At 43.0% G+C, this 12,716-nt stretch overlaps 1 protein-coding gene and 1 long non-coding RNA gene across 7 annotated transcripts in view; one reads left to right on the top strand and one right to left on the bottom strand.

Moving 5' to 3' along the window:
• Positions 1-3,662, bottom strand: part of Zcchc7 (zinc finger CCHC-type containing 7) — a 191,191-nt gene extending 187,529 nt beyond the window's left edge. The window contains exon 1 of one of the 3 annotated variants that reach the window (XM_031377274.1): positions 3,378-3,662. The gene's annotated coding sequence lies outside the window, so the exon portion shown is untranslated. Of the gene's footprint in view, positions 1-2,959; positions 3,091-3,377 lie in introns of those variants that run through there. The other 2 variants (XM_031377272.1, XM_031377273.1) reach the window with 2 other exon arrangements.
• LOC116095930 lies at positions 3,066-7,316 on the top strand. Of its 4 annotated transcripts, none has more exons than XR_004120767.1 (4): positions 3,066-3,151; positions 3,625-4,012; positions 6,295-6,438; positions 6,920-7,316. It is a non-coding gene; the product is annotated as an uncharacterized LOC116095930 (long non-coding RNA). The 4 variants fall into 4 exon arrangements; XR_004120765.1 differs by having other exon boundaries at positions 3,097-3,200; XR_004120766.1 differs by lacking the exon at positions 3,066-3,151 and adding an exon at positions 3,280-3,530.
• Positions 7,317-12,716: the final 5,400 nt, after the last annotated feature.

Genomic DNA, 12,716 nt, shown 5'->3' with positions numbered 1-12,716 from the left:
AAAAAAAAAAAAAAAAAAAAAAAAACAGAACAAAACAAAATTAATCTCTTTTTCTTTTAAAGGATATAGTATACTTGCTCCCTCCATGTACTCTTTTAAGTTATATGCTGTTATTGTCATTCAAGATGAATGTGGCTCTCTGAATAGTAACGCTCATGACATTTATCGGTTTATATTGAAATGTTAGCCTCAGAGGAATTCAAATGAAAGATGAATTCTTTCCTTTTTATTTAATAGGTAAATTAATTCTAAAAGAAGTCAAGGAATTATGCTTCCTTCAAAATCCTCAGTGGATCCATCCTGAGGATCCAGTGTGGACTTAAGATAAAACCTAATTCCAGGGCAGACAGGAAAAAAAAAAAATGAAAGAGCTAAATTACAGAGTTACAAATTTGTACCACTCTTGGAGCCATCCCAAAGGAAAGGGATTAAGAATGGAGCCATAGGCGCACCTGTAAATGTATGCCAAAATAAACTACAGAGCCATAATAAAAAACGGACTTCTTTGGGTCTAAGGATTTATCTCTTCCCATGAAATGTAGAAAAATGAATTTAACAATTTAACCCCTATGGCAGTTAAGAGGATTTTATTCCTTCTGTACTTGAAAATTGTGTTCTGGCATAACATACGCTCTTGTATTTATATAGCTAATGTATGCCAAGGTTAAGGTTTGCCTCAAGCTGTTTTGGTTTGTTACAACTTTAATTACAATCAAATTCACTTAATTTTTAAAAAGTATCCTCAGAGACAAGTGGAAGTATATATGCATGTGCACTTGCATGCGTACACACCCTATGACTTAGAAGCTTTCTCAGCTTTTGTTCACTATGATTCCCAAGCATACTTAACCAGGCAGCACAGGTTTCTGACAGACATTTAAATCTAAAAGGTACCTGCTGGACTTATTTACAAAGCTCCCTTTATACACATATAAAGGAACAGGTCCAAAGACAGAATGAGGCCTCCCTAAGGCTGGACCCTTGGTTAAGAACTCAGCTAGCATGATTTACATGTTCCTGATCTAAACCAATCATCACTACAAATATTGCTATATCTGCACTGGCTAAACACCTCAATTCGTCTGACACATATCATTAATTTCCCACAGGGAAAAAACCTGCAACAGACATTTTAATTAAAAGGAGAAGTAGACATTTAAATTTACAAATGTACTATTTAAGAACCTAACTGGTACTTAAACGTTAGCAAAGCTCTGTGTGGTGGGGCACAGTAATCCTAGCATTTGGTCAGAAGTTCCTGCCTTAACCCCTAGGACCCATCCAAACAAAAGATGCTATCAAAGCACGGCAGCTACAGAAGACTGATCTCATTTTAAAATCTAAAATATCAGAAGTGGGAATGAGGCTTAGCTAAAGAAATAACATAAAACCAGGAAAAAAAGGTGGGGGAGCAGTTAGTCACTGAATTTCTTTAAACTAACAAAGGTTAGTTAGATTTCCAGAATTTACCAAGACTTAAAAGCCGGTATCCTACTAGTCATTCTAGACATTTTGCTCTTAACTTTCTTCCAAAGTATTTCTAGCTTAGAGCTTCCTTCCGGGTGCTATAGGTCATCTAAGGTAGATTTAAATCCTGAATTTGGTCTTAATCATTTGATGGTGCTAGGAGTTGTATCCAGGGGTCCTGGACATGGTAACCCAGTGCTCTACCTGGAGCTGGACCCCAGCTTGACGGCTGAATTTTTAAATCCACAGTTGTTAATGGACACAATGATTAATAGTTTATTCTCAATTTAAGTTTATAACTTATAAGAATCTCAGTGTACTACTGACAAAAGTTAAAATTTCTGCCCATTTTTCAAATATTACTGCCACTTTCAATCAAATGAGGTAAAGAATCCAAACTCACCACATCAAAGAGAAACAATAGGCTTGTCTCAGTGGAAGAAATGTATGCTAAATTTATTTACATTAACTTCCAACTACTCTACTGGAAACAATGCTTTCCCTATTTTTTCCATGCACTGTTAACCTTGTAGTTATCATATAATTTTCACTTCCAATTCTTCCCTCAGATCATTCCCTATCCTCTGACTGAATAACAATAATTAACTGTCCCTAAAGCACAACACTGTCTTAAATAAACACGGTTCAATTTAAGGTCCAAATGTTCAAAACCAAGTGGAGAGCTTTTGAAGGGAGCCTAGTCATTAAATTAAGGGTGATTTTATACTTGAGAAAAACAGGCTCAGAAAAAATTATCCAATGGGTTAAGAGGCCCTTAAAAGTTTCCTTCATTCAACCCTAAAATCTGAAATCACCGTAAACTCGGCCTAAAGGTATTTTGAGCGTCAGCAGCTAATCAGTGATGGCTGGAACTGGAGCCTGCCAACTCCCAACCTCGATTTTCTCACAGTAAAGGCTGCTCTTACCGAAAGTTGAGTACAATTGTCTGCTGATAGGGTCGGGGGGGGGGGGGGGGGGGGGGGGTAGAGGATCATCTTAGGATACCCTGGTTTTTATATAAGGAAGGGGGCATAGTTCCTAGGTTCTTTGTGTCTACAAGTGCAGCGGCTACTTGACAGCACAAGCTTAAGTTGGCCCCCGACTGGACGCATCCTTGAGAGCCAGGTTCCCCTCAGCGAAGGGAGGCCTCCACGTTTACGGACTGGCCCACTTCCCCAGGACAGGTGAACCGTGGGAAGCGGTGGAGTAAAGCAGACAGAAAAGACGTGCCCGTCAAGGCCATCGCCGCCCAGCCTTTCCCAAGCCCTGATCTCGGGCCACAGGTCAGAGACCCGCCAAACCCCAGGCCGGCCGCAGAGCCGCGTGGGGCGGCGCGGAGCGGAGAGGCCATTAGCGGCGCTGCGCTGCGTCCCGAAGGACCGGGAGGTGAAGGCCAGAGAGGGGCACGCGTGAGTTCCACAGCTCCGCGGGCGCGGCAGAGAGGGGCAGGGGTCCCCCAACCGCGGACAGCTAGGGGTCCGTCAACACATACTCACTGCCGCGGCTGTGACCAGGAAGCACCAACCAGGAACCGAAACACGTAGAGGAACGGGGAGGGGCGAGGACAAATGAGGAAAGGAAGCCGCGTCCGCGCCGACTCCAGAGAGGAGAAGGCACTTCCGGGGAAAACACAGCTCTTGGGAGAGGTCCTTCCGCCCAACCCGCGAGTCCTCCGAGCGCATGCGTAACGCCTATTAACCCTTTGTTTTCCCCGCCTGTAAACTTTGCGTTTGGTTTGTTCTTTTTTTCTTCTTCTTCATCCTTTCTTTCGAAAAAAAATTTCGGTTGAAAAAGTTATGGCGCATGTTTCCTCTGATGAGTTACACAAAATAGATGATACTTGAAGGGCAAAAGAAAGTGCGAGTTCACTTTCGCCCGTGTAGGAAAGAAAACTACAATTCCCATGATACCTTGGTTCGGGCGGCAGGGGCTGTCTCTTTTCTAGCTCTGAGTGACGCCCTCGTAGTAACACGTGTCTCCGAGCAAATCGGCCACTTCTTCGGGTGGAGGTCCGAGTTAGTAGGGGATTCAGGGTTAGTAGGCGACTTCGGAGAGGAACCTTGGTAATGCCAGCGTGGGAAAAGGCATTTTTGAGAGTGTCTGGTTTTAGTTTTTCCGCTAGCGTGATGAGTGACCTCACGGCTTTTCCACCCTTAGGTTGTAAAGTGCACTCCGAGACGCTTCCGCCTTTTTAACTGTTTGTGAACCGTGAAGCGCTGCACTCCTGCAACGTGGAGTCAATGCCATTCTTTCTAGTACTAAGAGACGGTATTCACCGCCCCCAGCATTGGTTCCCCTGGTCACACCTTTAAAAAAAGAAGTGTTTAATTATGAGGTTGGACCTGTAACCCAGTTGGTAAAGTGCTTGCTTACCGCATAGTAGGCGCTGGGTTCATTCCTCAATTCCACCACGTAAGCATCCTAGCACCGAGAAGGTGGTGGCAGGAAAATAAGGAGTTCAAGTTCATCCTTAGCAACATGGAACATTCAAAGACAGCTTGAGCTTCTTAAGACCTTGTCGCAGTCAAAAACAAACAAAAAAACAGTAAGTTCATCTATGCAACTTTACAAATACCCAATTAGGTACTGACAACATCTCTGATAGATGAGTTTGATTTTAAGTCTTTTTACCAACATTTATTGAACATATTAAGAGCCAAACTGTCAGCCTTCTACATTATAGAAAAATAAGCCTATATTTACGTAAACAAAAGAGAGAGAGAGAGAAAGGGTTTCAGGAAAATGTCAGGCTATGCTAGTCCGGATAAAGTAGAAAATTCTAAAGTCTTGTTACATACAGTATTAGGAGTTTGAAAATAATTTCAAAAATGGGTTAGCATTATGGTTAAGTGTTAGGAAAGAAAGGACAAGACACTATGAAAAGGCAAAATTGAAAAACCTATTTGGGAGATAGAGAAAGGAGTATAGAAGTGGTTCACATATGTTTGGACTGTTCAGGAAGTATGTGTCAAAGGAATGCTGTGTGTGTGTGTGTGTGTTTTAAAGATTTATTTATTATTATAAATGACTACACAGAAGAGGGTGTCAGATTTCATTATGGGTGGTTGTGAGCCACCATGTGGTTGCTGGGATTTGAACTCATGACCTTCAGAAAGGCAGTCGGTGTTCTTACCCGCTGAGCCATCTCACCAGCCTAAGGGCCATAATAACTCCTCTTAGTATATTTGTTAGCTTACAGGTGATTCCACTAGATTCCTCCCAGGCTCCCAGGGACCTAGCAAGGGAATAGAGAACCTATAAAAGGACTGGCAGCCACAGGCTCTCTTCATGTTCCCACAATCTCATGTTCCCTCTCCCTCCTTCTTTTTCTCTCTTCCTTCTCCCCCTCCCCCCCACCTCCCCCTCTCCCTTTCTCCCTCTTCCCATTTCTGTCCTCAGAGGTCCCCCCACCTCTTGCCCTAGTGACTGCCTCTATACCCTTTCCTACCCTGTCCCAGGTCCTCAGTCCTCTCCCTTCCCCAGTAAACCCCCTTTATACTAGATATGTTGCATGGCATAATTACTCAGGAGTATACCTTGGCAAGTACCCACCAAGTACCCCCATGCCACATAATATTTTATAACATTAGTGTTTTACAGCCCCCTTTGTAACCATTGAGCCCCCTATAGCAACCATTGAGGTTCTGTGTTTGTTAGTTTTTTAGACAGGGTCCTACTACAAAGCTTAGTCCAGCCTTGAACTCAAGTACTGGAATTACAAGTTGGTGCAACCTAACCTAACCTAAAAAAAACTGATTTTTATTATTATTTGTGTCTGATTGTTTGAGACAAGATCTCTCTATTATGTAGTCCTGGCTGTTCTGGAACCCTAGACAGGCTTTGAACTTCCTACCTCTGTCTTCTGAGTTACTAGGACTAAAGGCGTGTGCCACCATGCTCAGTGATTATTTTTATGATTAGTGTTAATCTCTATTTACAAAAAGGGGAAACAGACTCAGATTAACTGTTTTCTAACTGCCAGAATTAGTGAATACTGCTTAATCTTGAGTATCATCTTAATCAAACTGAAAAACATTGCTGAATCCCTCTGGGTGTTTTGTGAGCATATTTTCAGTGAGGATTACAGAGTGAATGGATGGAGTTAGGTCAGGACCTAACTGTGAGCTGTACCTACCATGCAGGTAAACTAGGCACCCAGACACAGTGAAAAGGGGATAAAGAGAGAGATGGGAGCCAGAATAAATAAGCTGCTCCTTTACATTGCTTCTCTCGAGAATGAAAAGCCAATTAGCATAACCCTTAATGGCTGTGCCCTGTCCTCTCACTGTTACTCACACAGGCAGCAAAATAACTTCAAAGGTGGAGGACTGAGCGATAGTTCTGTGGTGAGGTCACTTCCTGCTGAGCCTGACCACCTGAGTTTGATCTCTGGCACTGAGGTGGTGGAAAGAGAAAAATGACTTCCATAGATTATCCTCTGACCTCTACATGCATGTTGTGACACATGCATGTGTATACACATATATACAAAGTAAATCCATACCAGCTCAAAGCATGGAGTGTTGTTGACTAACATGCTGAATTCGGAGCAGTTAGCCGCTAACACGCTATGCTCTCCCACATCTGTGTCCTTATAGGAAACACCTCTCCCTGTGAAGTACCCTCTGTCCATCTAGTGTTCTCTTAGTCTCTTCTGTTAAAGTCCCAAGTCTTCAGAGAAACCTTACTCATGCACACAGGACAGGCTTATAGGATTTCCTACCCATTATATGAGCCTCCCTCTCACTGTTCTCACAGTTCTATCCCAGCTGGGCTGTGAAACTCCTTGAAAATACAAGTTCTGATGTTGTCTTTTTGTGTTTACAGCTGACACAACACCTACAGAAAGCAAAATAGTCATTAAAAAAATTTAAAAGGCAATTTTTAGATAGCTTTGTCGGAAACTAAAGGCTTGTTCAAAAGTGAAAAGCCCAAGAAGTCAGCACCGGGACTGAAGAGATGGCCCAGCAGGTGAGTGGTTGCTGGTTTTCCTGAGGACCAGAGTTCAGTTCCCAGCAGCCCCTTGGCAGTTCTATAACAGCTACTGTAACATCAGCTCCAATTGATTTGATGCTCTCTTCTGACTTCTCATTTGATGCAGATGCCTACATACACCCACACAGATAGATAAAAATAAATCTTCTAAAGAAGCAAGGACAAAACCAGAAAGCTTACACGTGTTACAGAAATAGGTCACACACACACACACACACACACACACAAATTCACAAAAGTTAAAATTCAGACTGAGATGTGTCACTCCATTGGTAAATGCTTGCTACACAAGCATGAAGCTGGATGTGTGTAACACACACATACACACAGGAACACAGAACAAGTACATATGCCACTCGAGAATGTATGTGTGAATATGGCATGTATATAAAGATTATTTCTTTAAAGTTTTTCCTAAGTTTGACAAGGTACTTATTTCATCTGCCTTACACATTAGGGCGAAGATACAAAGTTAGAAAATGGGACCCAGACGCTGCAAGACAACTTTTACATGCAATGAAGGTGTTGACGCTGTGTAAGCAATGCTATGGGGAAACAGAGGAGAACACAGCTGGCTGCCCAGGGAGTGAAAAAACTTCACAGAGGGGGACAACTGAATGAACCCTGAACAAATAAGTAGTCAGTCAGAAAAAGAAAATCCACCATTATACCAACAAAAAGCATTAACTGGCAACTCACAGAACACAAGGGCCAAAAGATCATGGAGCATGTATGGGAAGAGGTGTTCAGCATCAATGGCAATCAGAAAAGTGAAATTAAATGCAGTGCATGGAAATACAAACTGAAAATATGTTTTTGCACAAGCTATTTCAAAATATGTATCTAAATGATAAGCAAGCTATTTTCCTGATTTTTGTATTTATAAGGGTAAAAGTGGTATCTTTATTTTTCCTGAATAAGGGGTTTGTGACAGTTAGGATGGGTGCTAGCACACATCTTTAATGCCAGCACTTGGGAGCCAGAGGCAGGCAGACCTCTGAGTTTGAGGTTATCCTCATCTACATAGTGAGTTCCAGGACATCTGAAGCTACATAGAAAGACCCTGTCCAAAACCAAACAAACAAACAAAAAAAAACAAAGCAACAAAATATTTTGATTTTCAAAATGGGAAATATTGATGAATAAGGAACAAAACAATTGATAATATATCCATACAATTGAAAATGACAAAAAGACCCCATAAAGAGAAATGAGTCAACACTAGAGAGATCATGGGAAGATCTAAGACATAGAATTAAATGGAGAAAAGGGCAAAGTTCTTTATGTACTTACTATTTTTTATTAAAACACACATGTGTGCAGTGAATCACAGCAATCATCTTCCTCTTAGTGGGAGGAAGAGTAGAAGTGAGGGATAAAGAATTTCATAAGAGAGAGAGAGGAAGAGAGAAAGAGGGAGGGAGAGAAAAGTTCAGTGATTTTTCTTCATCATTTTTGTGGTATTCCCACATCATTTAAAAATAGCCCTATAGTCCTGAGAAGGTAGTCAAATATTGTTCCAACTATTCAGCTCTCTCTTCATAAGCATCAATGTCAGGGCTGGGGAAGTAGGCCACTCCAAGTGTTTGCCTAACTGGTGTGAGAAGCCTGAGTTCCATACCTGGCATGGGAGGAGGAAGAAAAGCAGGGATGGGAAGGAACCAAAGGAGGAGACAAGAAGAAGAAAGGAACAAAGTGTCAACATCAGGTCAGAAGAGAATGGAGAGCTGTGCTACACTAAAGCCCCCAGAGATGTGATAAATAAATATGTATTGCATGATCTGGGGTTTTCTTTTGCTATAAACAGGATGTTAGGGCTTTTAGCCACATTCAAGATGACAGTACTAAATCCACACTGTTCTCCTGGATTTCATATTTGTGTTGTGGGGTGTAAGATGCCTTTGCTGTTTTCTCTCTCTCTCTCTCTCTCTCTCTCTCTCTCTCTCTCTCTCTCTCTCTCTCGGATATGTACCATGAAGTATCTGGAATAAAGGGGCATCATGTCTGGAACTGGATTGTTACAGCATGAACTGAGACAGGAAGAATCCGGAAGAAAATTGACATTTGGGAGGATGCTCTGCTACGAGATCTACAAGAATTTTTGTTCAACTGGGCAGTGGTGGTGCATGCCTTTAATCCCAGCACTTTGGGAGGCAGAGCCAGGTGGATTTCTGAGTTGAGGCCAGTCTGGTCTACAGAGTGAGTTCCAGGATAGCCAGGGCTATACAGAGAAACCCTGTCTCGAAAAGCCAAAACAAAACAAAAAAAAAAAATTTGTTCTACTTGGTCATTTTTTTTCCAAGCCTGAAATTATACTGAAATATAAAATTAAAAGAGGGAACGTATAGAATGGGCTTTCAAGATCAAGAAGGCAGGAGAATCTTCTGGCAAAGAAGTAAAGGAAACTTGACAAGTTTGTGGAGAAACAGCTGGTGGGTGGCCCTGAGTGTACTGACTATAACGTGAGGTAGGAGGGGGGTGTCACGTCAGCCCCGACCAGCAAGAAAGACGCAACCCGAGTTCTTCCTTTTAGCAGTTTATTCAGGAACATTGTAACAGTTTTCCCCCTCCTGCTTCTCCCTCCTGCTCCTCCTGCCTTTCTCCCTCTTGGGAGCCGTTACTTAAGCCCCGCCTCCCTGCCATCTAAGCGCCGCCTTCCGGCCCACCCTCGGCCGTTAAGTACTCCCAAGCTTAGCCAATCCCAATGGGCCACATGGCAAAAGTGGATAGGTCACCAAATGCGGAAGCAACCAATGGCAGCAAGCTTAGCCAAATGAGGGCTTGTTTATGAGACTGCTTGCTCTTGGAACGGCTCTCCACAATTCCCCCTTTTAGTTTTTAAACAAAACAGGCAAGAGTAGAGGTTTGATCTCTGATGCTGGAAACAGGGACATTGTACTGATCCTCACTTAGGTGTCATCCACCCAAAGAGTACTAGACCCGTCAGATACCTTTTTCTCAGAGGCGGGATCTGGGGTACCAACCTGCATGCAATCAGACGTGCTCTTCTAGGGCCGCTAGAAGCTGACCCGGACTGCAGTGCTTCGCCTTGCAGCCTGAATGTGACAATCATTTTTGCATGACTGCCAGCCATGCCTGGGGAGACTGTCCTGCCTCAATGGCTGTAAATGCTTGCACAATCATGGCTGCATTCCTTCTCTGAGTGAACCTGATCCTGCATATATACCACAGGCCCACAGGTAGACCAACAATGGGAGACCAACCAATCTAAAGGCAAAAATGGAACATCTAAACTTCTATTAGTACTAAAAAAGTGAGGAAACACTCGAGCGTTATGTTGTATCAGCATTGGTCTTAGAAACACCGACAGAATTCCCCATCTCGGCTCTGCTTGGCTCTCCACCAGGAACAGAAGAAGAAGGGTGCACAGGGCTCTCGGGCACGATCTCTCCATTCTGCGTGGCACACTTCTGCATTAATTGCTCAGGGACCCACAGAGGCTCCAAACGATCCTGAGGAAAAACACAAACAGATCCCCTCGCCCACACCATTCTGGATCAGGACCATGCCATATGCCCATGATCACATCCTTCCACTTCACAAATCCCTTCAAAGAACCTCTGCTGCACTGATGACGATCCGCAGCAGAAAGGCCATCTACATCCAAATTTTTAAAATTTAAGGTAAAAAGAGCAAGAGCAATTCTCTCTTTCGGGGTACGGCCTTGGCCAATTCCCCCTTTTTGTTTTAAAAGTTCTTTAAGAGTGCGATGTACACGCTCCACGATGCCCTGCCCTTGAGGATTATATGGTAGTCCATGGGAAACATGAACTTCCATCTGTTTACAAAATGACACAAAGGTTTGAGCTGTATAGGCAGGTCCATGATCTATTTTTAACTGCTGAGGTTTTCCCCAAGCAGTCCATGCCCCTAGGCAATGCGAGATGACATTGCATGCCTTTTCTCCACTCAAAGGGATGGCATGAATGATCCCAGAACACGTATCTACAGATACGTGAACATATTTTAAAGTTCCAAATTCAGAAACGTGTCACATCCATCTGCCAGGTCTTAAGGGGAGACAAGCCCCATGGATTGACACCCATGCCAGGGGGATTATGATGGATTATACATTGAGGACAATCTAAGACCACCTGTCGGGCATCAGCTCGAGACAGATGAAATTTTTGTTGTAATGTCTTAGCATTTACATGAAAATTTTGATGGAACTGTTTAGCCATTTCCATAGAAGAACTCATGAAAATGCACTCCATCCTAGTCCATTGATCTATGATCTCATTTCCTTTACTTAAAGGTCCTGGCAACCCGGTATGAGCCCGAATATGCTGAAAAAAAAAATGGATTCTTTCTCTGCCAAATTAATTTCTGCAAATTCTCAAATAATGCACAAACGGTACAATTAATTTTAATGGGGCCAGCGGTTTCAAGAATTTTAACAGCATTAATAACATAAGCCGAATCAGATATCAAATTAAAAGCAAATTGGCAATTTTTAAAAACTTCAATTACTATTTTTAATTCAACTACTTGAGGAGAGCCTGGCAGGAATTGATATAACACGAGCTCTTGTTTCTCTATCAAATAGGCCCCACAACCCATTTTAGAACCATCAGTAAACACATTGGGGGCCCCAGTTATGGGGGCATCTGACATAATCTTTGGAAAGATCACAGGATGCTCTCTAAAGAAGGATAATAAAGGATGCTTGGGATAATTATCTATTAATCCTGCAAACCCACACTGAAGGATGGCCCAATCATCAATGGTACCACACAAAACTTTAACCTGATGAACAGAATATGGGACAATAATCTTGAAACTCTCTCCTCCTCTTCTCAAGTCTTCTTGGATCATCGAATCCCCCCATCAATCTTTTGCAGGATCTTCATTGTCAATGACGGGGAATCTTCATTGTTTTTTCTTGATGACTCTGTGAAGGAAGCAGAAGGAAGGCTCTCAGGGCTGGAAATGTCCCTGGAGTGATTAATATCGTCATCCCCCTGTTGGAGCAAGTATTTTATGTCTCTGGCTGGTATCCAGATTGGTCTTTTCTCATTTTGGGGGGAAAACACAGTCAAACCCTCTTCTAGCTGTCAAGAGCAGGTCTGGCCCTCTCCAAGCTCCGGTCAGTGGGTCTCTCCACCTGACCCATTTAGCCCAGCAGGCATGGGAAAAGGTATCAACAGATACAAAAACATATTTAAGCTTTCTAAAAGAAGAATGATGAGTAACATCTATCTGCCATAAATGGTTGGATCGAAGTCCGCGGGGGTTGCTCCCCAAAGTCTGGAGGGGAGGCACCTGGAGGAAATGTTGGCAAGACTTGCATGTGTGGACAATCTTTTTAAGATCTTTGACTGGTATATGGGGGAACCTATAACAGAGGCCCCTCCAGTTAGTATGGGTCAAGAGGTGAAAGTGGGTGGCCTCCGAGACAGTGTGACATTGGAGTCCAGATGCAGCCCGGTCAGCCAGGCTGTTTCCCTTTGACAAAAAGCCTAGGAGATTTTGGTGACCTCTGAGATGTTGAATATAATTAGGGTTTTGTCTTTGTCTAAGGAGAGTATATGCTTCAATCATCAAAGGGGATATTGGATTAGAATCTAGCCTAATATGGGCTTTAGGCAAACTGGGCAATAAGTTAACCACATATAAACTATCTGAAAACAAATTAAACATATTAGGGATGGAATCCAATGCCATCACTACAGCAAAGAACTCTTTAAATTGGGCTGACCCCTCTATCTCATACACTTTAGAACTAACAGGTCCAGGTTCATCATTTTTCCCAAAAGAAGGATAGACGACCACTGAGGATCCCAGTCGCCAACCATCAGTAAAGACTGTGGGAGAATTAGGATCAGGTTTAGATAAAGAGAGTCTGGGAGGCATCCACTCCAACCTAGAAAATGAGCTCATCCATCTATGGGGACCAAAATGACAGTCAATCTCACCCAAGAAGCCTTTGAGGGCCAGGGCTATATGCTTATTGTTTCTTTGTAGCCAGGTAACATCAACCATTTTGAGGGGAGTAACTATAGACTGAGGATTTGTTCTAACAGTCGAATTGAAACATTTCTTCCCTTAAAGATACAGTGTTGGTCCTGTTCCCCCTGCACTCAGCACTCCTCCTGGTAAAAGGCCATCCATTTAAGGAACATGGGTGAGGGGACCACAGCCTTGACTATTTCTTTCCAATCTCTGGGGGTGAGGGCCTGGTGGGCAAAGCCCTCAAGGATGGTCTCTACCCAGGGTGAATGAGGGCCATCCTC

Source organism: Mastomys coucha, unplaced genomic scaffold (genome assembly GCF_008632895.1).
Source record: "Mastomys coucha isolate ucsf_1 unplaced genomic scaffold, UCSF_Mcou_1 pScaffold18, whole genome shotgun sequence".
NCBI lineage: Eukaryota > Metazoa > Chordata > Mammalia > Rodentia > Muridae > Mastomys > Mastomys coucha.
The sequence above is the reverse complement of the archived record's forward strand: the minus strand, read 5'-3'. Positions and strand labels throughout refer to the sequence as shown.